Source organism: Mus caroli, chromosome 3, assembly GCF_900094665.2.
Source record: "Mus caroli chromosome 3, CAROLI_EIJ_v1.1, whole genome shotgun sequence".
In the NCBI taxonomy this organism is placed as follows: Eukaryota; Metazoa; Chordata; class Mammalia; order Rodentia; family Muridae; genus Mus; species Mus caroli.
Genome location: NC_034572.1, coordinates 105,554,358 through 105,578,351, shown reverse-complemented (window position 1 = coordinate 105,578,351; position 23,994 = coordinate 105,554,358).

Genomic DNA, 23,994 nt, shown 5'->3' with positions numbered 1-23,994 from the left:
GAACTAACCAGTACCCCCCCCCCAGAGCTCGTGTCTCTAGCTGCATATGTATCAGAAGATGGCCTAGTCGGCCATCAGTGGAAAGAGAGGCCATTTGGTAGTGCAAACTTTATATGCCGAAGTACATGGGAAAGTCAGGGCCAAGAAGTGGGAGTGGGAGGGTGTGTGAGTCTGTGGGGGAGCATGTGGGGGACTTTTGGGATAGCATTGTAAATGTAAATGAAATAAATACCCAATTAAAAAAAAAGAGTAGGTCTGGTGCCCAGGTATATATATAAAGACAAATTTAGGTCAATAAATTTTTTTTTGGTTTTGAGAGACCAAACTTACTCCATCTTGGAACCAGCCTCCATTTTAAGAGGAAACAAAAAGTCCTGAAAACTTGACCTATAACTAAACCCAGAAAGGAGCCCAGACCTTGTCTTTGGCCACAGTTACAGCCAAGATACTTCCTAGCAACAGTTAATCAAAGACTAGTCTGATCATTTGTGATTGAATATGGTCTTGCTTCAGATCACTCACTTGTAGGTTTACAATGGTCATTCATTTAGATGTTTGCCAGAATGGACAATCCCTCACTTGTGCTCATTTCCTATAAAACCTTGTCCTGATGAGAGTTAGAGGCAGCTTCACCAAACCGTCCTGTGGGTCAGCAGTTGGTAATTCCAAACTTGAGTTTATAATAAAGAAACCCTAATATGATCATGGAGCATGTTTCCTTATTCCCTGTAGGAGCATCTTCTGGGTATATGCACAGGAGTGGTATTGCTGTGTACTTGGGTTATACTATGTTCAGTTTTCTGAGGAACAGCCAAACTGACTTCCAGAGTGTTTGTACCAGCTTGGCATCCCACCAGCAATGGAGGTGTGTTCTTCTTTGTGAGGTGTAATCTTAGAGTTGTTTTTATTTGCATTTCCCTGATGACTAAGGATGTTAAACATATTTTTAGGTGCTTCTCAGCCACTCAATATTCCTCAGTTGAGAGTTCTTTGTTTATCTCTGTCCCCCATTTTTAATAGGGTTATTTGTTTCTTTGGAGACTAACTTCTTAAGTTCTTTGTATATATTGTATATTAGCCCTATATCATATGTAGGATTGGTAAAGATCTTTTCCCAATATGTTGTTTGCCTTTTTGTCTATTGACAGTGTCCTTTGCCTTACAGAAGCTTTGCAATTTTTTGAGATCCTGTTTGTCGATTCTAGATCTTACAGCACAAGCCATTGGTGTTCTATCCAGGAATTTTTCCCTTTTTCCATATGTTTGAGGCTCTTCCTCACTTTCTACTCAATAACTTTCAGTGTATCTGGATTTATGTGTATGAGCTTGATCCACTTGTACTTGAGCTTTGTACAGGAAGATAAGAATGTATCAATTTGCCTTCTTCTACATCCTAAAGAACTGTTAAGCCTTCACCATTTGTTGAAAAGGCTGTTGTTTCTCCACTGAATGGTTTTAACTCCTTTGTCAAAGATCAAGTGACAATAGGTGTGAGGGTTCATTCCTGTGTCTTCAGTTCCATTCAGTTGATCTACCTGCCTGTCACTGTACCAATACCATGCAGTTTTTATCACAATTTCTCTGTAGTACAGCTTGAGGTCAGAAATGATGATTCCCCTAGAAGTTCTTTTATTGTTGAGAGAGGTTTCTGCTATCGTAGTTTTTTGTTTGATTGTTTTGTTTTATTGTTATTCCAAATGAATTTGCAAACTGCTCCTTCTAACCCTGTGAAGAATTAAGTTGGAATTTTGATGGTGATTGCAATGAATCTGTAAGATGACTTTTGGCAAGATGGCCATTTTTGTTATATTAATCCAGCCAATCCATGAGCATGGGAGATCTTTCCATCTTCTGAGACCTTTGATTTCTTTCTTCAGAGACTTGAAGTTCTTATCATACAGATCTTTCACTTGCTTAGTTAGAGTCACGCCAAGATATTTTATATTATTTGTGACTATTGTGAAAAGTGTTGTTTCCTAATTTCTTTCTTGACCTGTTTATTCTTTGTGTAGAGNAAGGCCGCTGATTTGTTTGAATTAATTTTATATCCTGCCTCTTTACTGAAGTTGTTTATCATGTTTAGGAGATCTTTGGTAGAATTTTTGTGGTCACTTAAGTATAATATCATATCATCTACAAATAGTGATAGTTTGACTTCTTCCTTTTCATTTTTTATCCCTTTGATCTCCTTTTGTTGTCTAATTTCTCTGGCTAGGACTTCAAGTACTATACTGAATAGGTAGGGAGAAAGATAGAAAACCTAGGAAAAAGATCTGGAGACTGAATTTTTTTGCCAAACCTGAATATCCAAGATCATAACTAACGTCTCAGATTGCTGAAGAAAAGCTCTGACTACTAAAAGCATTTCAATAACCTCCACACACATATGACATATTTACATATTCATACAAACAAGGTTATAAGTAAACAAATTCAAAATAAATAAACACAGTTTGTGATCTTAACTGAGAGTACAAAAGCAAAGCCATTTAAACAGCATTAAATCAAATCTAAAGCTATAGAGAACAAAGAAAGCAACAGTGAATATATGATTTGGAAACAACTTGCAAAGTATACAACTGACAGATTTAAGACACAAAATACATAAACTAAATAACTCTACATAAAGAAAAATGAGTAATCTACTTAAAAGTGGACACAAGCTATGAACAAAAATTTCTCAAAAAGGGATATAAAAGTTGCCCCAAAAAAGTATTTTAAAAAGTATTTAACACAACACATATAAAGTGATAATTGAGATCAACAGACAGACTATACTTCACACTTTCCATAACATGTTTTGTGAATAAGATGAAATGAAAAGTTGGCAGGAATGTCATGATGAGGGAATTGTCCTGAGTTATTAATGTTATTCAAAATTATTACAACCATGACATATTGTAAAGAAGTACTCAAACTCCAAAAATTCTATCTATACATTGTGCAGACTTGATACTGATGGATATTACCAAAAGGGTAAAATACTAATATTTTCAAGAAATAGCTATATTTCTGTGTTCCCTGCAACACTATTTGTAATAGCCAAGTTGTTTTTAAGAGATAGTAGATAAAGAAAACATGGACATTTAAATACAATGGTGTAATATTGAGTTTTGAAAATGAAAAATAATTCATTTTAAGCACAACACTTGGAGAAATTTATACTAACTAAAATATACTAGTCAAATGAGAAATTGTTCAACCAAGTCTTCATAATATATGGAACAGTATCCACAGAGAGAATAGACTGGAAGCCTTCAGAAGCCAGGGGCTCATCACATAACAAATATGTATCAAGAACTTAGTAAACTGAAAAGACTTTAGTAGAACATTCTGAAATTCTACAATAAATACACAAAAGCCAAAACACTTGAAAAGTTAGTTGATAACTATACAAATTAAATACAACATGAAATTGCTCTAACTTAGTAAAACTGCTTTAATCATTGATCCATGGAATATATTAAATATAGAAAAATAGAGTAATTTAATAAGATTTTAAGTAAAGATTGAGTTGAAGGATGAGCATAATTTTATCATTAAATTATGTTTGAAAATAAATTAATTAAATATAATTTATGAGAGGATGCATATAGAAAACTTGAGTATGTCTATTGACATGCAACTAGATATACATTGCTAAACAATTAATTTAAACATGGCCCATGGAAATAGAGCAGAAGCTGTTATCTCACTAGGGTAACAATGTGTTATAATAGCTTCTTCTAAATTCTAACATTCCTTCCTGGTATGATTACCATCAGGATGTTCATATAACTTATAAGGCATGAGAATTACACAACTCACCTTGCAAACACATTCTAAAATGTGATTCCTAAGACTATTTTCCAGTTTTATACAAGGAGTAAAACTTCTGAATAAAGAAGGCATTTCAACTGGCCCAAGGTGCCTGAAAATCATGTAGAGTCATTAGAAATTCAGCTTTCATACATTCTTCTAGATGGTTGGCTGAGTTTTTTAGTGATAGAGCTACCTTTGTGTCACATACACACACCTTAGGAAACATGTCACAGTTGAAATGTTAATAAGACTAGCAAGTGACTGACACTTGGTAGAGTAGTTGTTTGTTGCTGCTTACCTACTTGTAAATAGACATTTGCTTACATCCCTACAGAAAAATCGCACAGATGTTAGAAAAATCCATTTAATTTCCTGGTGAGTAAAACTGAAAGAAATAATTATATTCTGAAGATATATACATACTAACAATTGGGAAAATATTATGCTTTGTTATGGTGGTTGTATTATATGATGTTGAGGTAAATAAAATTTACAGGAAAATACTAGGAAGGAAGCTAGTTCAATAACTTAAAGATGGATATTTAACTGAAGCATTATAGAATGATAGCCAACTCCCTGTGTCATGGTTTATTTAGGAAATAGGTATCTACTATCTATACAATGTATGAATTAGAAATTAGTATTCCCAAATTATGCAAAAGAATACTAAAGAATGGATAAGTTAGTTATTTTGCACAATATTTCTTAGATATTGCATTCTAGGTAAAAATGAAGCCAGGTGATTTTGTTCTTGTTCTAAAGAACTTACTTACACACTATAACATACTGACATATTTAATAGAAGACATTCAGAGCAGATTACACTAACTACTGAGTAATGTATAAAGTTAAGAGATATTTTACCTCATTTTCATAGCTGTTAGGAGGAAATATTATGCTCACATACATTTGGAAATTCTTTTTTTTTCCTTTGATATTTTCTTTATTTACATTTCAAATGTTATCCCCTTTCCCAGTTTTCCTTACAAAAAACACCATCCCCTATCCCCTCCCCCTCCTGTTACTCACCAAGTCACCCACTCCTACTTCCTGGCAGTGACATTCCCCCTGGCATACAGCCTTCATAGGACAAACTACCTCTCCTCCCAATGATGTCCAACTAAGCCATCCTCTGCTACATATGTAGGTGGAGGCATTGGTCCCACCATGTGTGCTCTTTGGTTGGCCATTTAGTCCCTGGGAGCTCTGGAGGTACTGGCAAGTTCATATTGTTATTCTGCCTATGAGGTTGCAAACCCATTCAGCTCTTGGGTCCTTTCCCTAGGCCCTTCATTGGGGATCCAATGTTTAGTCTAATGGATGGCTGTGAGTATCCACCTTTATATTTGTGAGACACTGGCAGAGCCTCTCAGAAGAAATCAATATTAAGCTGCTGTCAGCAAGTAATTGTTGGCATAAACAATAGGGTCTGGGTTTGGTGATTGTAAATGGAATGGATCCCCAAGTGAGTCAGTCTCTCCATGGTCATTTGTTTAGTCTCTACTCCACACTTTGTCTCTGTAACTCCTTCCATGAGTGGTTTGTCCCCCTTTCTAAGATGAATAGAAGTATCCATATTATGGTCTTCCTTCTTCTTGAGTTTATGTGGTTTGTGAATTGTAACTTGGGTATTATGAGTTTCTGGGATTCTGGGCTAATATCCACTTATCAGTGAGTGCATCTCATGTGTGTTCTTTTGTGATTGGGTTACCTCACTCAGGATGATATCCTGATCCATTCATTTGCCTACGAATTTCATAAATTCATTGTTTTTAAAGCTGAGTAGTAATCCATTGTGTAAATGTACCACATTTTCTGTAACTATTCCTCTATTGAGGGGCATCTGGGTTCTTTCCAGCTTCTGGCTATCATAAATAAGGATTCTATGAACATAGTGGAATATGTGTCCTTATTACATGTTGGAGAATCTTATGGGTATAAGCCCAAGAGTTGTATTTCTGGGTCATCAGCTACTACTAGGCACAATGTTCTGAAAAACTGACAAACTGATGTCAAGAGTGGTTGTACCAGGATGCAATACCACCAAGGAATGTTAGAGTGTTCCTCTTTCTCCACATTCTTGCCAGCATCTGCTATCACCTGAGGTTTTGAATTTAGCCATTCTGACTGGTGTGATGTGAAATCTGAGGGTTGTTTTTATTTACATTTCCCTGATAACTGGCAATGTTGAACATTTTTTCAGGTGCTTCTCAGCCATTTGGTATTCCTCAGTTGAGAGTTCTTTGTTTAGCTCTGTGCCCCATTTTTTAATAGGGTAATATATTCCTCTGGAGTCAAACTTCTTCAGTTCTTTGTGTATATTGGATATTAGCCCTCTATCTGATGGAAGAATGGCAAAGATATTTTCCCAATCTTTTGGTTGCTTTTTTGTCTTATTGACAGTGTCAATAAGAATCTTTGCACTTTATTGAGGTCCTGTTAATCAAATCTTGATCTTATCACACAAGCCATTGGTGTTCTATTCAGGAATTTTTCCCCTGTGAACATATGTTCAAGGCTCTTCTCCACTTTCTACTCTATAACTTTCAGTGTATCTGGCTTTATGTGGAGGTCCTTGATCCACTTGGACTTCAGCTATGTACAAGGATATAAGAATGGTTCGATTTCTCTGGCTCCTTCATTGGGGACCTTGTGCTCTGTCCAATGGATGACTGTGAGCATCCACTTCTGTATTAGCCAGGCACTGGTAGAACCTCACAGGAGACAGCTTTATCAGGCTCCTGTCAGCAAGCTCTTGTTGGCATCTGCCTAGTGACTGGGTTTGGTGGTTGTTTATGGGGTGGATCCCCAAGTGGGGCAATCTCTGGATGGTCATTCTGAAGCCCAATAGGAGGAACAGCAATATGATCTAACCAGTACCCCGAGAGTTCCTTGGAACTATACCACCAATCAAAGAAAACACATGGTGGAACTTGTGGCTCTAGCTATGTATGTAGCAGAGGATGGCCTAGTCGGTCATCAATGGGAGGAGAGGTTATTGGTCCTGTGAAGGCTCTAGACCCCAGTATAGGGGAATGCCAGGACCAGGAATGGGAGTGGGTGTGTTGGGGAAAAGGGGGAGGGGGGAGGATAGAGAGGATTTTCAGTGGAGATAAGAATGGATCGATTTGCCTTCTTCTACATGCCAAATGCTAGTTGAGCCTTCACCATTTATTAAAAATGCTGTCTTTTTTTCCACTTGATGGTTTTAGCTTCTTTGTCAAAGATCAAGTGACCATAGGTGTGTAGGTTCACTTCTGGGTCTTCAATTCTATTCAATTGATGTACATGCCTGTAACTATATAAATACCATGCAGTTTTTATCACATTTACTCTGTAGTACAGCTTAAGGCCAGGGATGGTGATTCCCCCAGAAGTTCTTTTTATTGTTGAGAGAGGTTTCCACTATTCTAGGGTTTTCATTATTTCACATGAATTTGCAAATTGCTCTTTCTAACTCTGTGAAAAATTGAGTTCGGATTTTGGTAGAGATTGCATTGAATTACTTTTGGCAAGATGGTCATTTTTGGTATATTTATCCAGCCAATCCATGAACATGGGATATCTTTCCATATTCTGAGATCTTCTTTAATTTCTTTCTTCAGAGACTTGAAATTCTTATCATACAGATCTTTCACTTGCTTAGTTAGTCACAACAAGATATTTTATATTATTTGCTACTATTGTGAAAGGTGTTGTTTCCCTAATTTCTTTCTTGGCCTGTTTATCCTTTGTGTAGAGGAAGGCACTGATTTTTTGAGTTAATTTTATATCCTGACACTTTGCTGAATTTGTTTATCAGGTTTAGGAGTTCTGTGCTACAACTTTGTGGTCACTTAAGTATACTATCATATCATCTGCAAAGAGTGATAGTTTGACTTCTTTCTTTTAAATTTATATCCCTTTTATCTCCTTTTGTAGTTTAAGAGCTCTAGCAAAGGCTTCAAGTACAATATTGAATAGGTAAGGAGAGAGTGGGCAGTATTGTCTAGTCGCTGATTTTAGTGCTATTGCTTCAAATTTCTCTTCTTTTTGTTTGATGTTGGCTTTTTACTCTGGTGTAGTATCTGTCATTGTCACTGAGGTGGGTTTCTTGTATGCAGCAAAATGTGGTGTCCTATTAATGTATCCAATATGTTAGTCTATGTCTTTTTATTGGGGATATCCATTGATATTAAGAAATATTAAGGAAAAGTTATTATTGCTTCTTGTTATTTGTGTTGTCAGAGATGGAATTCTGTTCATGTCACTATCTTCTTTTAAGTTTGTTGAAAGATCATTTCTTGCTTTTTCTAGAGAGTAGTTTCCCTCCTTGTGTTGGAGTTTTCCCTATATTATCATTTGAAGGGCTGGATTTGTGGAAAGATATTGTGTAAATTTGGTTTTGTCATGCAATATGGAGACTGTTTTCTCCATCTATGGTAATTGATAGTTTTGGTGGGTATAGTAGCCTGGAAAGGCATTTGTGTTTGCTTAGGGTCTATATGACATCTGCCCAGAATCTTCTGGCTTTCATAGCCTCTTGGGAGAAGTCAGGAGTAATTCTGATTGGCCTGCTTATATATGTTACTTGACATTATTTCCTTCTGCTTTTAATATTCTTTCTTTGTTTTGTGAATTTGGTGTTTTGATTTTTATATGACAGGAGTAAATAATTTTCTGGTCCAAACTATTTGGAGTTTTATAAGCTTCTTGTATGTTCACTGGCATCTCTTTTTTAGGTTAGGGACATTTCTTCTATAATTTTGTTGAATATATTTACTGGCCCTTTAAGTTGGGAATCTTTGCTCTCTTCTATACTCATTATCCTCAGGTTTTGTCTTCTCATTGTGTCTTAGATTTTCTTGATGTTTTGGGTTAGGATCTTTTCACATTTTGCATTTTCTTTGATTGTTTTGTCAATGTTTTTTATGGTATCTTCTACACCTGAGATTCTTTCTTCTATCTCTTGTATTCTGTTTGTGATTCTTGAATCCTGATTTCTTTCCTAGGTTTTCTGTCTCTAGAGTTGTCTCCCATTGTGATTTCATTATTGTTCCTAGTTCCATTTTTAGATCCTGGATTGTTTTGTTCAGTTCTTTCACATGTTTGGATGTGTTTCCTGTAATTCTCTTTTCTACCTGTTTAGCAGTGTTCTCCTGTATTTTTTTAGGGAATAATTTATGTACGCCTTATAGTCCTACATCATCATCATCATGAGAAGTGACTTTAGATCCATACCTTGCTTTTTAGGTGTGCTGATGTATCCAGGACTTGCTATGATGGGAGAGTTGTATTCTCATGATGCCAAGTAACCTTGGTTTCTGTTGCTACTGTTCTTCTGCTTGCATTCTGCCATCTGATTATCTCAAGTGCTCCCTGCCCTCATTATATCTGATTGGAGCCTGTTTTGCCTGTAATCACGATTGTGTCAGCACTTCTCAGAGTCCAGCTTTCTCTGTGATCCTGTGATTTCGGAATCTTGTGGTCCTGAGATTCTGGGTGTGTCAGAATCCTTGGTGGTCAAGCTTCCTCTGAGAACCTGAGATCCTTGTGTGACCCAGCTCCTGGGATACAGGTTCTAAGATCCTTGGCATGTTAGAGCTCCTGGAAGTGGTATCTCCTTTAGAGGCCATTGGGCTGTCTCCTGAGTTTGAAACCAAGGTAGAGCAGCACTGACTGGAAGGAACCTGTCCCTCAGGTCTGTTGGGTTTCCTGTGTCCCTGCTCCTGCTGGCCCCAAGCATCCCTGATGATTTTGAAACATATGTTGTATTCCACTCACCAGTGATCCTAAGATCCTGGGTGTGCTAGAGCGCTTGAGGAGTAGAGAGTCCTCTGGGAACCTTGGAAATGTCCACTGAGTTCCTGCCCAAGGTGGCCCAACGGTGGCTACATTTGGAAATTCTGTTCAAGCATTTTAGTAATGGTAGTGACACCAGCTATCAGGTTGTTTCTTTTTCACCACTTGTTAAATAATTAAAAGATTTTTAAAAATCTGAACAGGTATTAGACTTTGTCAAAGGCTTTTTCAGCATATACTGAGATGATCATGTGATTTTTTGTCTTTTAGAGTGTTTATAGAGTGGGTTATGTTGATAGATTTTTGTATATTGAACCATCTCTGCATCTGTAGAATGAAGACTACCTGATCATGCTGAATGATGTTTTATATGTGTTTTTGGATGCAGTTTCCCAGTATTTTAGTGAGTATTTTTGTGATAATGTTCATAAGTAAAATTGGACTGAAGTTGTCTTTGTTGAGTCTGTGTGTGGTCTGGGTATCAGGGTAACTGTGGTCATAGAATAGAATGAGTTAGGTAGTGTTCCTTCTGTTTCTATTTTGTGGAATAATTTGAGAAGTATTGGTATTAGCTCTTCTTTGAATGTCTGGTAGAATGCTACACTAAAAGCGTATTGCCCTGGGACTTTTTGCTTCTTTTTCCATACAAATTATGGGACTGTTTAGTTTACCTGATCTAGTAGTAGTAGTAGTAGTAGTAGGAGTAGTAGTAGGAGTCGTCGTCGTCGTCGTCGTAGTAGTAGTAGTAGTATTCTTATCATCATCATCATCATTATTAATTTACTTACATTTCAAATGTTGTCTCTCTTCCTGGCCTCCCCTCCACAAACCCCCATCCCTTCCCATCTCCCTCCTTAATTTTGATATGTGGTATCTGCATAGAAATTCATCCATTTCATTTTAATTTTTCAGTTTTGTATAGAACAGGCTTTTGCAGTAAGACCTAATGATTTCTTAGATTTCCTGTTTCTATTACTATTATGTTTCCCTTTTCCTCTCTCCTTTTGTTAACTTTGGTGCTGTCTCTGTGCATTTTTCTTAGTTTACTAAGCACTTTTCTATCCTGTTGATGCTGGACCTCCTGTGGAGGGATAGGGACACTAACCCACCCACAAAGCGTTCCACCCAAAATTTGTCCTGTCTAGAAGAAATGTAGGAATGGAACAGAGACTGTAAGACTCAAAGTGAGCCTTGGTTACTGTCCAACTGAGAATTGAGAAAAGAGTTTGATGCAAACGCAAGAAGTTTATTCTTCTACTGCACTGGGTCATCCTGCACCCAGAGGAGAGGTCACCCCTTCTCTTTCTTTCATAAGCTTTTTATACAATTTTTGAGGGTAGATTATAGCAACAGAAACTAGGCACATAATGTTTGCTGGTTCTGGTGACCTTTACATTAATTGGCTGGGCAGGAAAGGGAACTCAGGGACCTTTCCTAAGGTTTGAGTGGGAAGTTCCAAGTTGGAGGTCTCTCAGAGATCTGAAGAAAGGTCAACCAATAACTGACCCAACTGAAAACATATCACATGGGCAAGCACCAAGACCTGACATTATGAGTGTTTATAGACAGAAGCACAGCGTAACTATCCTTTGAAAGATCTTATTCACCAGCATCTGAAACAGAAACAGATATCAACAGCCAAATATTAGATAGAAGTCAGCAACACTTGTGCAAATTTTCTGGAACGGTTTGAAGTCCCTGAACTAGATAGGAACCCTATAGGAAGATCCAAAGTGTCAACAAACATGGATCCTGAGAGCTCTCCGAATCTAAGCTACCAACCAAAGAACATACATGGGCTGGAATAGACCCCCTAGCATATATGTAGCAGACAGGAAGCTCAATATTCATGACTACCTGTCTGGTCCCTGTGGGAGACATGGCAATAATCTGGCAAACACTTGGTGTGCTAGGGTTGGAGAATACTCATGGGGGTATATACCCTCTTAGAGGGGAAGAAGAGAGTGATGGGGGAGAGACTCTGTGAGGGAGGACATGAGAGGGCCAGCAGACTTTGTGATGTAAATAAATAAACCAATTAACTAATTATTTTAAAAAATTAAAAGGCAAGAAAACAACCCAGTGAGAGATGTTTATTATCTAACATTATAAATCTTTTGAGGCCAGAGGTCCCTTACCCAACCTGGAGCTGGAGAGACTGCTGACTATAGGGGATATTTGGGTGGGGGTGAGGCTGAATATTTCCATCCTATTTATTTTATTCTTGTCTTCTCTTGGTCATAGTGGTCTGCACGTTCCTTCTAGTATAGACATTAGGTCCTCTGGTTCTGTCCAGAAGCATAGAAATAGCAGTTGCTTGTTTGGAATCCAGATGGATACTTAGGTCTGTCTCTCCATGGTATTTTAATAACCAAGAAAGAAAATTAAAAGAAGTAAAATAGAAATGTCGACTTATGGATGAAACCAGTGGAGGTAAGAGCAGCCTCATTGAATATTGAATTGTTTCTGATGGTGCTTCATTACAACTCTAAACTGTGTGTAAGAGAAAAGATATAGTCATGCCTAGAACAGTTAACAGATGATACTATAATGAATGAAAGGAGATATCTTCACTTTAGACAAAAACTTGTGGTAGCCAGTCTCCTATTTTTATCAAAACTGTGAAATTCACTTATCCCTTTAACTGAATTTTGTAGTGCATTATAATGAAAAGATTCCAAAATGTAAAAGCAAAACCATTTATCACCTTCTTCTTTGGACTAGTAACCAGCAAATGACCAAATAACAACACGTACTTGTGTCTATATTTTAAATTTATTCATGTGTTTCCAATACACATATCTCAGACACCCGCATTCTGAGAGCTGACATTTTCATGAGTTTTTATTTTAGATTATGGTAATGCATGACACCCTCAACACCTGAAATTGAGTGGAAGACCAACAGATACTGTGAATTTCACAGAAATACAAATTTTCTTGTAGTAAAATAATGGTAGGGAGATTTGGGAAAAGTGTCGAAGATCTAAAATAAGTTGAGAACAAGCCAGGCTATATTTGTACAAGTGTTAAACATACTATAAACAATGATGTAACAACCTGATTTCAGAGGACCTCTGATTCTCAGTTCTACTTCTGGGATGGCCTAGATTTCCTGGTAAAAGTCTCTATATGCTGGTTTGCCTATCTATTCCTTCGGTAGGGTCAGTAATGTCTGCACCTTGACATTGCCTGACTGCTGCCAGTGAACTTTCCCTCCTCAAATCAGCACTTTTCACAGCACTGGATTGCTGTTGCTCAAGCTATAGACATACTATGCATATTGCTATGGCTAATCCATATTTCCTGTTAGTAACTGCTTATCAGTTAATTTTGAACTACCTTCAGGACTTTAGGACCTGTCTAAATTATCTGTCACAAAGAACAAGGTGAACTGCCACATTTTCACAGCCAATGCCACAGTTAGAAGCTGGAGGCCATATGATGTGATATGACTGTCTCCTCAAAACCTACTCTGCTTTTCTTGTTTCAGTTCTTCTACTTATTTATCTACCAGAACAGTGCTCCACTGGATGTATGTGTGTGAGAGATCCAGACCTGAGGATTCAATTATAAATAAGTGAATGAAACTAGAAGCTCTGGTAACTAAAACATGTACTCTATTAACATCTTAGACTCTGGGAGTGCTTGATGTTGAATAGGTGAAGGATCTGAAGAACAAGGTGGAAAGAATTTTGTTAAATTGCCCTTGTTTCAGGTAGTCCAATTCCATAGCCCTGCTCATTTCCCAAATATATTTGAGCAAAGACTCTATTACCATGCCATAACTACACTTGGACTATAAGTTATATCTCTTATTGATAGTTATAATGTTTAAATCTCTCAAATTTATAAAGTCCACCCAATCGAAATTACAATCCAATCAGCACTGAGGAACATCTCAAATAAAAAAGAACTGCAGTGGTACTGCTCCCTTAATTTTCAGTATTAACCCTGAAAGTATGGAAAGACATATCTGCCAGGATATGTTTTATTTACTCATTATTTATCATTACCCTATACATATGTTTCTTTCATGTTATCTTTAACTATTACTTAAACTAAGTTGCTGTTTTTCCACTTATTATTTTCTGTCTGCAAAGTACAGGATAAAATATAACAAAATACTAAAAGGAATAAGCATTATGTCAGTCAAACTTTCCTCAGAGGATTGTGGATTTGTCTTCATGGTAGAGTATTTGTCAAGCAAAATCAAGACCTCTGAGCTTAGTCCACAGCATATATCTGGAGGGGAGGCATGCTTTATTTCAAGGAATGGTGTAGAGGAATTTTCTTCCAGTAACATGCTTGCTCTAGGAAGGGACCATATCCAAAGAACTAAGGTTCTGTGACCCAGCTGGAATGCAGACACACCACAGAGTTTTAATTCCTATGGTTGAAATACAGACACACCCTTAGTATATAGCTTTATGATAAAATTTGTTTGTAGAAGGAAATAGCTGTTGCATGGAATTGAGGGTCAGACAATTTGACAAATTATAGAAAGATTTGACAGAATGTGTCAGAAATAGGATATAATCAACTCTCATGAGAACACAATGGGAAAGAGAAGCAATTTAAGAACAGTGTAGGAAGAGAGAGTTGGTTGTGAATTAGTTCAGTCAGTGCAGTGTGTGCTCTTTTGACTGTATACAACTTGAATTCAAATAAACTTTCCTCATATGACCCTGCTTATCTCAGAATGTAAATTGTTAATTCTCAGAATAATGTTGGATGTTGCATGACACTTTGGTTTGCCTCATTTTTAGGCCCTGCTTTTCCAGGATCATACTGCCAAATAAAATGATAATAATGGAAAGATAATAAATATGTGATATATTTAACAATAGATATTATTTAGGTTTTAAGAAAAAACTGAGGGTAAATGGTTGGAGCAAGAAACAATCATCCTAAATAAACTCAGACACAAAATAATAATTATTGCATTTTTATCTTATAAAATATATAGCATTTAAGCTTGAGATATGTATGTTTTATTTAGAATATCTACAGTTTAGTTTGAGAGTAAGAAGGAAACTGGACTGCGGAGGAGATTTTTCCAAAGACCAGAAACAGAATATAATCTTATAAATGGGTAAAAGAGATATAAATTAGGCATGCGGTTATGAGCAGAGTAGATATGGAAATATAGGCAGTTAACTAACAATGAGATCTTTTAAAAATGCTTTTATTATATTTGATAATATCTTCAATATCTTTGACATATACATATATTACACATATATCTTATAAAGATATATGTGTAATATATGTATATGTCAAAGATATTGATAATATGATAATATGATAGATATTGGTAATATGATATATATGTGAGTGTAGATAGATCAATAGATAGATAGATGATAGATAGATAGATAGATAGATAGATAGATAGATAGATAGATAGATGCATATATATGGTACATTTCCTAAATAAATATTTACAATTTGCTTAGTCCAAATGTTATTTGTATATAAGTGATTTTATGGCTGACCAATTTAATATTAAATACTCAATTGATGTTCTTTTCCCTGGAGAATACTCTTTTTCCCACACTTCATTCCTTAGCTGCCTTTAGTTCTTTAGTGCAGCTGAGGTCAGGTGAGAAAATTCAGAAGCTACACTAAAAGTATTTTTAAAAGTAATATGGAAATCTACTACTTTACAAGCTTCCTAAAATATATAATTATGCATGTTAAAATGCCAGCTCATAATATGATGTCAATAAGTATCTTGTTGTCAGATTGTGTAAAGCATTTAATGAAGTAATTAAAGGTAGTTTGAGGCCAAATTGTAATTTTATCGAAAAGAATGTGGGAATTACATATATTTAGTTGCTCAATGACATAAGAATAGAGAAAATGGAAAGGAAAATATTTTTATATTGTTTTTCATGTGTATGTCTTCAGAGTAAAGGAAAGAAAGAGGTTTGTGCTATCTATTTTAGTATATGCAAATAATCACATTTGTATTTCTTCTCCTGGAGCATAAGGTGATTGGGTTGAGGGAAAAAATGGAAACTAGCATATAAATGGGTACCATTCTCAAAAGGTTTCTAAATTTCAGATTATCAAAATTTGTGCATTAAGAAGTTTCATCATAGTAGTTCCTTTTACTAGTCTCACTTCAGATTATCAAGTTTTTTTCAATAAGAATTTTAATATTAATTCCTTTTACTAATAAGGCTAAATCAAGGCATGTAATTACTTTAAAAAAATAAATAATACTAATGTGCTTTTCCCTTTATAATGTCGATGGTCCTAGGAGAACCTTACTTCCTATGATTTATATAAAAACCTAAATATAAAATGCATACCAATCATTCTGATGAGACTAATTAAGCTTTTCTTTCCTATAATTAACAATGCATAACATTCTTGGCAATGTGCTTTTGTGATCATAGATAATTGTATCCATCTGCTAATTTTAATGAATACGGCAGCATGTATGCAGAAATTAATTGGTAATAAAACATGTAAATTTATTATCAGAATTCAGTTCAAATCTATTAGCTAAATGAGTTTACTATGCAAATATACTTAAAACATTAAAGATTACTCTTTTACCTACAGGTAGACTCATTCACTTTACTATTCCAAAGAAGTATTGCTGAGAAAATATTTAATTAATGGATTGTAATTATAAATTATAATATGCACAATGACAAAATAAATCAATACATTAACAATGTCTATTTTCACTAGACAAAAAGCATATATAAATTAAAATATCCATGTATTTCTACTGCAGTGTATTGACCAGTTGGAGAAAAACAATTTATAGGACTATTGTATTCAAATGCAAGATATGTTAATTTGACTACAACTCCATATAAAAGGGAAGAGTCAAAATAGAAGTGGCTAAATTGAACAGTCCGTGTCTTGGGACATAGTGGCATTAACCTAGGAAAATAAGTCTGTTGGAATAAGTGTGCTTTCTATATTCACATAATATAGTTATTCTAGATTGTAGAACCCCTGATAATTTGAAAGTACATACTGAGATTTTTAAATTTTTCAACTACAGAACACCAAATCCATCCACAAAAATTTATGTAGTGATTTGTTTATTATAATCTGTTTGTTGAGGAAATTATTTTAATGGAAAATATAAGGGACAATCGATTTTCTTAGTAAGGCATTAATAATTAAAAGTTATAATATTCATCTGATGTGAGGAATGTTACTTTTATGTATAAAAATAAAAAACCTGAGATTATTATAAATAAACATTATTTTTATCACTGTTAGAGAGTATAATTATTTTAGAAACTAGAAAAATAATCTTACATTCTTACTTATAAAAAAATGTGTGTGTTCCTCAGCTTTTAAAGACATAGGCATTATAGCCTGAAAAAGTTCTCTGCAGATTAGGGAAAGAGAAACCTAGACATTAACCCAGATAATAAACCCTCCCACTAACATCTGCCAGATGCCCTGGGAGTAACCATCATGTTCAGTTTAACATGAGGTCCACCCCATAAGAGGAGGTTCATGTCCTATTCTACTAGATAGTCAGGAACCACAGACGGTATAGCAGAGAGACTTCGGTTAGCTCTAAATATGACTGAATAGTAAATACAGTACAAATAAATAAAAATAAAAATACAATATTAAAAAAATCTGTGAATGATTCCTAATGATATCCTGCTATACTCAGATCTATACTCTGTCCAATAGTCATCAGAGATCCTTCTTCTTTGAGGACTCCTCCATGAGAGAACAGCAGATTGGAGCAGGTGTAGAGACCCACAGCCAAACCTCATGTAGAGAGGGAGTCTATCTCAATTCAAGGTCTCTATGAGACTTCTTCCTTTAGAGATTAGAAAAGCCTGGAGAAGAGTGGGAAGGAAAAGTATGAGTAGGAACTATAGATATCATGGCCCACTGAATTGACTATTCAGGGATCACAACGGCTCATAGACACAGAAAGAGCAAGCATGGATTTGCAACTATGTCCTCTGTGTATATGCTATAGCTTTTGAACTTCATTTTTAATTTTCCCAGTCCTAAGAATAGAAGTAGGAAAACCACTGACTCTTTTTTTATTAGAAATTTACTTTATTTACGTTTCAAATGTTGTCCCCTTTCCTGGTTTCCCATCAATAAACCACCTATCTCCTTCCCCTTACCCCTGCTCACCAATGCACCCAGCCTGCTTATTGACCCTGTTATTCTGCTACACTGAGGCATCAGGCCTTCACAGGACCAAGGGCTTCTTCTCCCACTTATGATCAACAACGCCATCCTCTGCTACATACACTGCTGGAGCCACAGGTCCCTCCGTGTGCAGTCTTTTTTGGTGGTTTATACCCTTGCAGTTCTGGGGGTACTAGTTGGTTCATATTGTTTTTCCTCCTGTAGGGCTGCAAATCCCTTCAACTGCTTAGGTCCTTTCTCTAGCTCCTCCATTGGGGACACTGTGCTCAGTCCGATGGTTGGCTGAGAGCATCCACCTCTATATTTTTCAGGCACTGGGAGAGCCTCTCAGGGGACACCTATAACAGGCTTCTCTCAGCAAGCACTTGTGGGCATCCACAATGGTGTTGGAGTTTGCTGACAGTATAAGGGATGGATCCCCAGGTGGGGCAGTCGCTGGATGGTCATTCCTTCAGTCTCTGCTCTACACTTTGTCTCTGTAACTCCTCCCATGTGTATTTTGCTCCCTCTTCTAAGAAGGATTAAAGTATTCACACTTTGGTTTTCCTTCTTCTTGAGTTTCATGTGCTCTGTGTATTGTATCTTGGGCATTCTGAGCTTCTGTGCTTATCCCACTTATCAGTGAGTGTATACCATGTGTGTTCTTTTGTGGCTGACTTACCTCACTCAGGATGATATTTTCTAGTTCCATTCATTTGCCTAAGAAGTTCATAAATGTTTTGATTTTAATAGCTGCATAGTACTCCATTGTGTAAATGTACCATATTTTCTGTATCCATTTCTCTGTTGAAGTACATTTAGGTTCTTTCCAGCTTTTGGCTATTATAAATAAGGCTGCTATGAACATAGTAGATCATGTGTCCTTATTACATGTTGGAGCATCTTCTGGATATATGACCAGGGGTATTATTGCTGGGTCCTCAGATAATACTATGTACAATTTTCTGAGAAACCACTAAACTAATTTCCAGAGTGGTTGTACCAGTTAATAATTCCACCAGCAATGGAGGAGTGTTCCTCTTTCTCTACATCCTCGCCAGCATCTGCTGTCATCTGAGCTTTTGATCTTAGCCATTCTAACTGTTGTGAGGTGTTATCTCGGGATGTTTTGATTTGCATTTTCCTGATGACTAAGGATGTTGAACATATCATTAGGTGCTTCTCAGCCATTTGGTATTCCTCAGATATGAATTCTTTGTTTAGCTCTGTAACTCAGTTTTTTTTTGTTTTTTGTTTTTTTTGTTTGTTTGTTTGTTTGGTTTTTTTGGTTTTTCGAGACAGGGTTTCTCTGTGTAGCCCTGGCTGTCCTGGCACTCACTTTGTAGACCAGGCTGGCCTCGAACTCAGAAATCTGCCTGCCTCTGCTTCCCGAGTGCTGGGATTAAAGATGTGCGCCACCACGCCCGGCTGTAACTCAGTTTTTAATAGGGTTATTTGGTTTTATGGAGTCTGACTTTTAGGGTTTTTTGTAAGTATTGAATATTAGTCCTCTATCAGATGTAGGATTGGTAGAGATCTTTTCCCAATCTGTTGGTTTCTTTTTTGTCCTATTGACGTTGTCTTTGCCTTAGAGAAGCTTTGCAATTACATGAGATTCTATTTGTCAATTCTTGATCTGAGAGCATAAGCTAATGGTGTTCTGGTCAAGAAATTTTCCCCTTCTTCCATGTGCTCCAGGCTCTTCCCCACTTACCTTCCTTTCTTTCTTTCTTTCTTTCTTTCTTTCTTTCTTTCTTTCTTTCTTTCTTTCTTTCTTTCTTTCTTTCTTTCTTTCCTTCTTTCTTTCTTTCTTTCTTTCTTTCTTTTTTTCTTTCTTTTTGGAGTGGAGTACCTCATAAGGGAGGCAGTATCCAAATAAACAAAAATTAGTAATCAAAATTGAGTCATAACAGATGAGAAAATTCAAAGAATAACTAGATCTTTCTTCAAAAGCCTTTATTCCACAATATTGGGAAATCTTACTGAAACAGAATATTTTCCAGAGACATACTACTTACCAAAGTTAAATCGATATCAGGTGAACTACTTAACCATCCCTTTAAGCCCTAAAGATATAAAAGCAGTCACCAAAAGTATCCAAACACCAAAAAGCTCCAGGTCAGATTGTTTTACTGAAGAATTCTACCAGATTTTCAAAGAAGAGCTAATATCAATACTTCTTAAATTATTCCACAAAATAGAAATAGAAGGAATATTTTCAGTTCATACTATGAAGCCACAGTCATTTTGATATCTGAACTACACAAATACTCAATGAAGAAAGAACTTCTGCCCAATTTTTCTTATGAATATTGATACAAAAATATTCAGTAAAACAAGCACACACTGAAACCAGGAACACATCAAAAACATCATCCATAATGCTCAAGTAGGCTTTATGCCAGTGATGCAGGGTTGGTTTAATATACAAAAGTCTATCAAAGTGAAAGAAAAAAATCACATGATTTTCTCATTAAATGCTGAAAAAAAATCCTTTGGAAAAAAATCTATGGCTCTTTTACATTGAGAGTATTAGAGTGACCAGGGATACAAGGCACACACCTAAACATAATTAAAACCATATACAGCAAGCCAATAGTCAATGTAACACTAAATTTATCAAAACTTAGAGCAATTCAACTAAAATCAGGGTCAAGGCAAGGCTGCCAATTCTTTCCCTACCTCTTCAATATAGTATTTGAAATTCTAGCCAGAGAAATAAGACAAGAATAACAAGGCATCAGGGGGATACAAATTAGAAAGGAAGAAACCATAGTATTGTTATTTGCTAATGATGTAATAGTATACGTAAGCGATCACAAAAATTCTACAAGAGAAGTCCTACAACTCATAAACAAAGCAGATTAATTCAAAATAAATTTAAGGAAATCTGTAGACCACCTTTATACAAATCATAAACATGTAGGCAAAGAAGTTAGAGAAAGAAGTGCATTTACAGTAGCCACAAATAATATAAAATATCTTGGTCTAATTATAACCAAACATATAAAAGGTCTGTATGACAAGAACTTCAGTTCCTTGAAGAAAGAAGTTTTAGAAGATATCAGAAGATGGAAAGAGCTCCCATGCTCATAGATAGGTATGACTAACATAGTAAAAATGGCAATCTAATTGAAAAAATCTACACATTCAATGTAATCCCTACCAAAATGCCAACACAATTTTTATAGACATTGAAATAACAATTCTCAGTTTCATTTGGAAAAATAAAAACCACAGAATTGCTAAAACAATCCTGAACAATAAAAGAATTTCGGGAGATATCATTAGCCATGACCTCAATCTGTGTACTACAGAGTAATAGTGATTAAAAAACACTTCATTGTTGTGGCATAGAAACAGACATGTTGATCAACGGAATCAAAGAGTAGACACATTAAATAATCCCACAGACCTATGAACACTTGATTTTGACAAAGAAACCCAAACTGCACAATGGAAAAAAGAAACCACCTTCAATAAATAGTGTTGGTTTAACTGGGTGTCTACATGTAGAAAAATGTAGGTCCATACTTATTATCCTGTACATAACTCAGGTGAAAGTGGATCAAGGACATCAACATAAAACTGGTTACACTAAATCTTAGAGAAGAGAAATTGGGTAAGCCTTTGAATGTGTTGTTATAGGAGACAGTTTCCTGATGAGAACACCAATGACTCAGGCTCTAAATAAACAATTGGTCAACAGGACCTCATGTGTTGCATGATAACCAGTGGCTCACATGGACCAGGGTACACCTGGGAGGCAGGCTAGAGCTGAAAGAGAGAGAACTAGATGGTCGAGAGAAAAATGGAGCTAAGTCAAGATTTCTGATAAAAACTCAAATGTTTAATAGAAAACTGTGCTTATAAAGAGGGGGGAGGCCCATTCCCGCTAATCCATTCTTGGAGCCTGGAACCAGCTGCAGGTGATGATGTGTGCAGGTGAGGATGTAGTCTCCTGGAATAGCTCAGGGGCCTCTCAGCAGGTAACAGTGTCTTGAAGGAGAACAGCCAGCAGTGGCTGGATAATAAGAGTCATCTAGGCAGGAAGGCTCCACCCTAGGTAATCTCCTTAGTGGCACCAAGGTAAAGGTCTGGATCAGCCTGTTTCAGGCTGGGGGGTTTACACTCATGAAACTGTAAAACTTCTGTAGGGCAAAGGACACTGTCAATAGGACAAAACCTATCAATTGGGAAATAATCTTCACCAACCTTACATCTGATAGGGGGTAATATCCAAAATATATAAAGAACTAAAGAAGTTAGACACCAACAACTCTAATAACCTAATTGAAATTTGGATGAAGCACAGGGCTCCCAATGGAGGAGCTAGAGAAAGAACCCAAGGAGCTAAAGGGGTTTGCAGCCCCATAGGATGAACAACAATATGAAATAGCTAGTACCCCCAGAGCTCCCTGGGGCTAACTCACCAACCAAAGAAAATACATGGTGGGACTCTAGGTACATATGTAGCACAGGATGGACTAGTTGGTCATCAATGGAAGGAGATGCCCTTGGTCCTGTGAAGGTTCTATTCCCCAGTATAGGGAAATGCCAGGTCCAGGAAGCAGGAGTATGTGGGTTGGTGAGCAGGGTGATAGGGGAGGGGATAGGTGTTTCAGAGGGGGAACCAGGAAAGGGGATAACACTTGAAATATAAATAAGGAAAATACCTTTAAAAAAGAATAGAACAAGGGTAACTATCTTAAAATGAGAAAATAAAGAGAATTTTTTGTAAATATTTTAAAAATAGAAATTTTCTAATGAAAATGCAAAAAAAAAAAAAAAAAAACCAGAAAGTTGGGTACAAAGCTAAACAGAGTTCTCAACAAAAGACTCACAAATGGTTGAGAGGCACTTAGAGAAAAGTTCAATTTCCTTAGTCATCAGGGTAATACAAATAAAACATCTCTGTGGCTCCATCTTATACCCATCACAATGGCCAAGATCAAAATCTCAAGAGACAGCACACACTGGCTGGCATGGATGTGAAGCAAAGGGAACTCTACTCCACTGCTGATGCGAGTTCAAACTTGTTCAACTACTTTAGAAATCAATTTGGCATTTTCTCAGAAAACTGGAAATAATTATACCTTTGCTCCTGGGAAGATACCCAAAAGATACTGCATCATCCACAAAGACACTTGCTCAATTATGTTCATAGCAGATTTATTCATATTGTCCAGAAACTGGAAACAACCTGGATATCCCTAAGCTGAAAAACTGATAAAGAAAGTGTGGTATATCTACAAAGTGGAATATTATAAACCGATTAAAAACAAAGACATCATGAATATTGCTGGCAAATGTATGGATCGTGAGAATATCAACCTGAATGAGGGATATGTAGTCAGTTATAAGTAGATATTAGCCAAAAAATACAGGATACACATGGTACACTCCACAGACCTAAAGACACTAAACAACTAGGAAAGCTCAAGTTTGAACCTCACATAGAAGGGAGATAAAGTAGTTATAGGAGGAGGATAGAGGGAGGGAACTGAGTGGGATAAGTGCTGGGGAGGGAAAAGCAAGAGTCAGGGTCAGGTGTGAGAAGGGATAGGAGAGATGGCCAGATGACCATGAGAATGAATAAAAATCTGCAACTGATGTGGACAGGGACATGGGGTAAATCTCCAGTATGAGAGGCCTGGTATAATGGAGGTGCCACCTCTTATATCTAGGTAGGAGCCCCAATAGAGCAATAGGGATACTAACTCACTCACAAAACTTTCAACCTAAAATGTATCCTGTTTACAAAAATGCAGTGATGGGGGATGGAGCCGATTCTAAGGGAATGACCAACCAATAGCCAATAATCTCAACCAACTTGAGACCCATCCAATAGGCAAGCACCAACCCATGACACTCTTAATGCTTTCTGTCAGGAGTCTAGCATGGCTGTCCTCTGAGAGGCTCCACCCAATAGCTGATTCAAACAGATGCAGACACCCACAGCCAAACAATAGATGGAGCTTAGGGACTCTTGTTGAAGAATAGAGGTAAATAGCTAAATGCAACACATGAAAAAATTATATATATATATATATATATATATCCACAATTATAGTATGTGTATAAAATAAAATTATCATAATTTATAAATAATTTTCCAACTACCTTTACAAGTATGTACTATAAAGAAAATTTAAAGTTTTGACCAAGGCATAAGGAGTAATTGCTTATGAGGAATTCAGGAGACAAGAACTAGGAGAGAGAGAGAGAGAGAGAGAGAGAGAGAGAGAGAGAGAGAGAGAGAGAGAGAGAG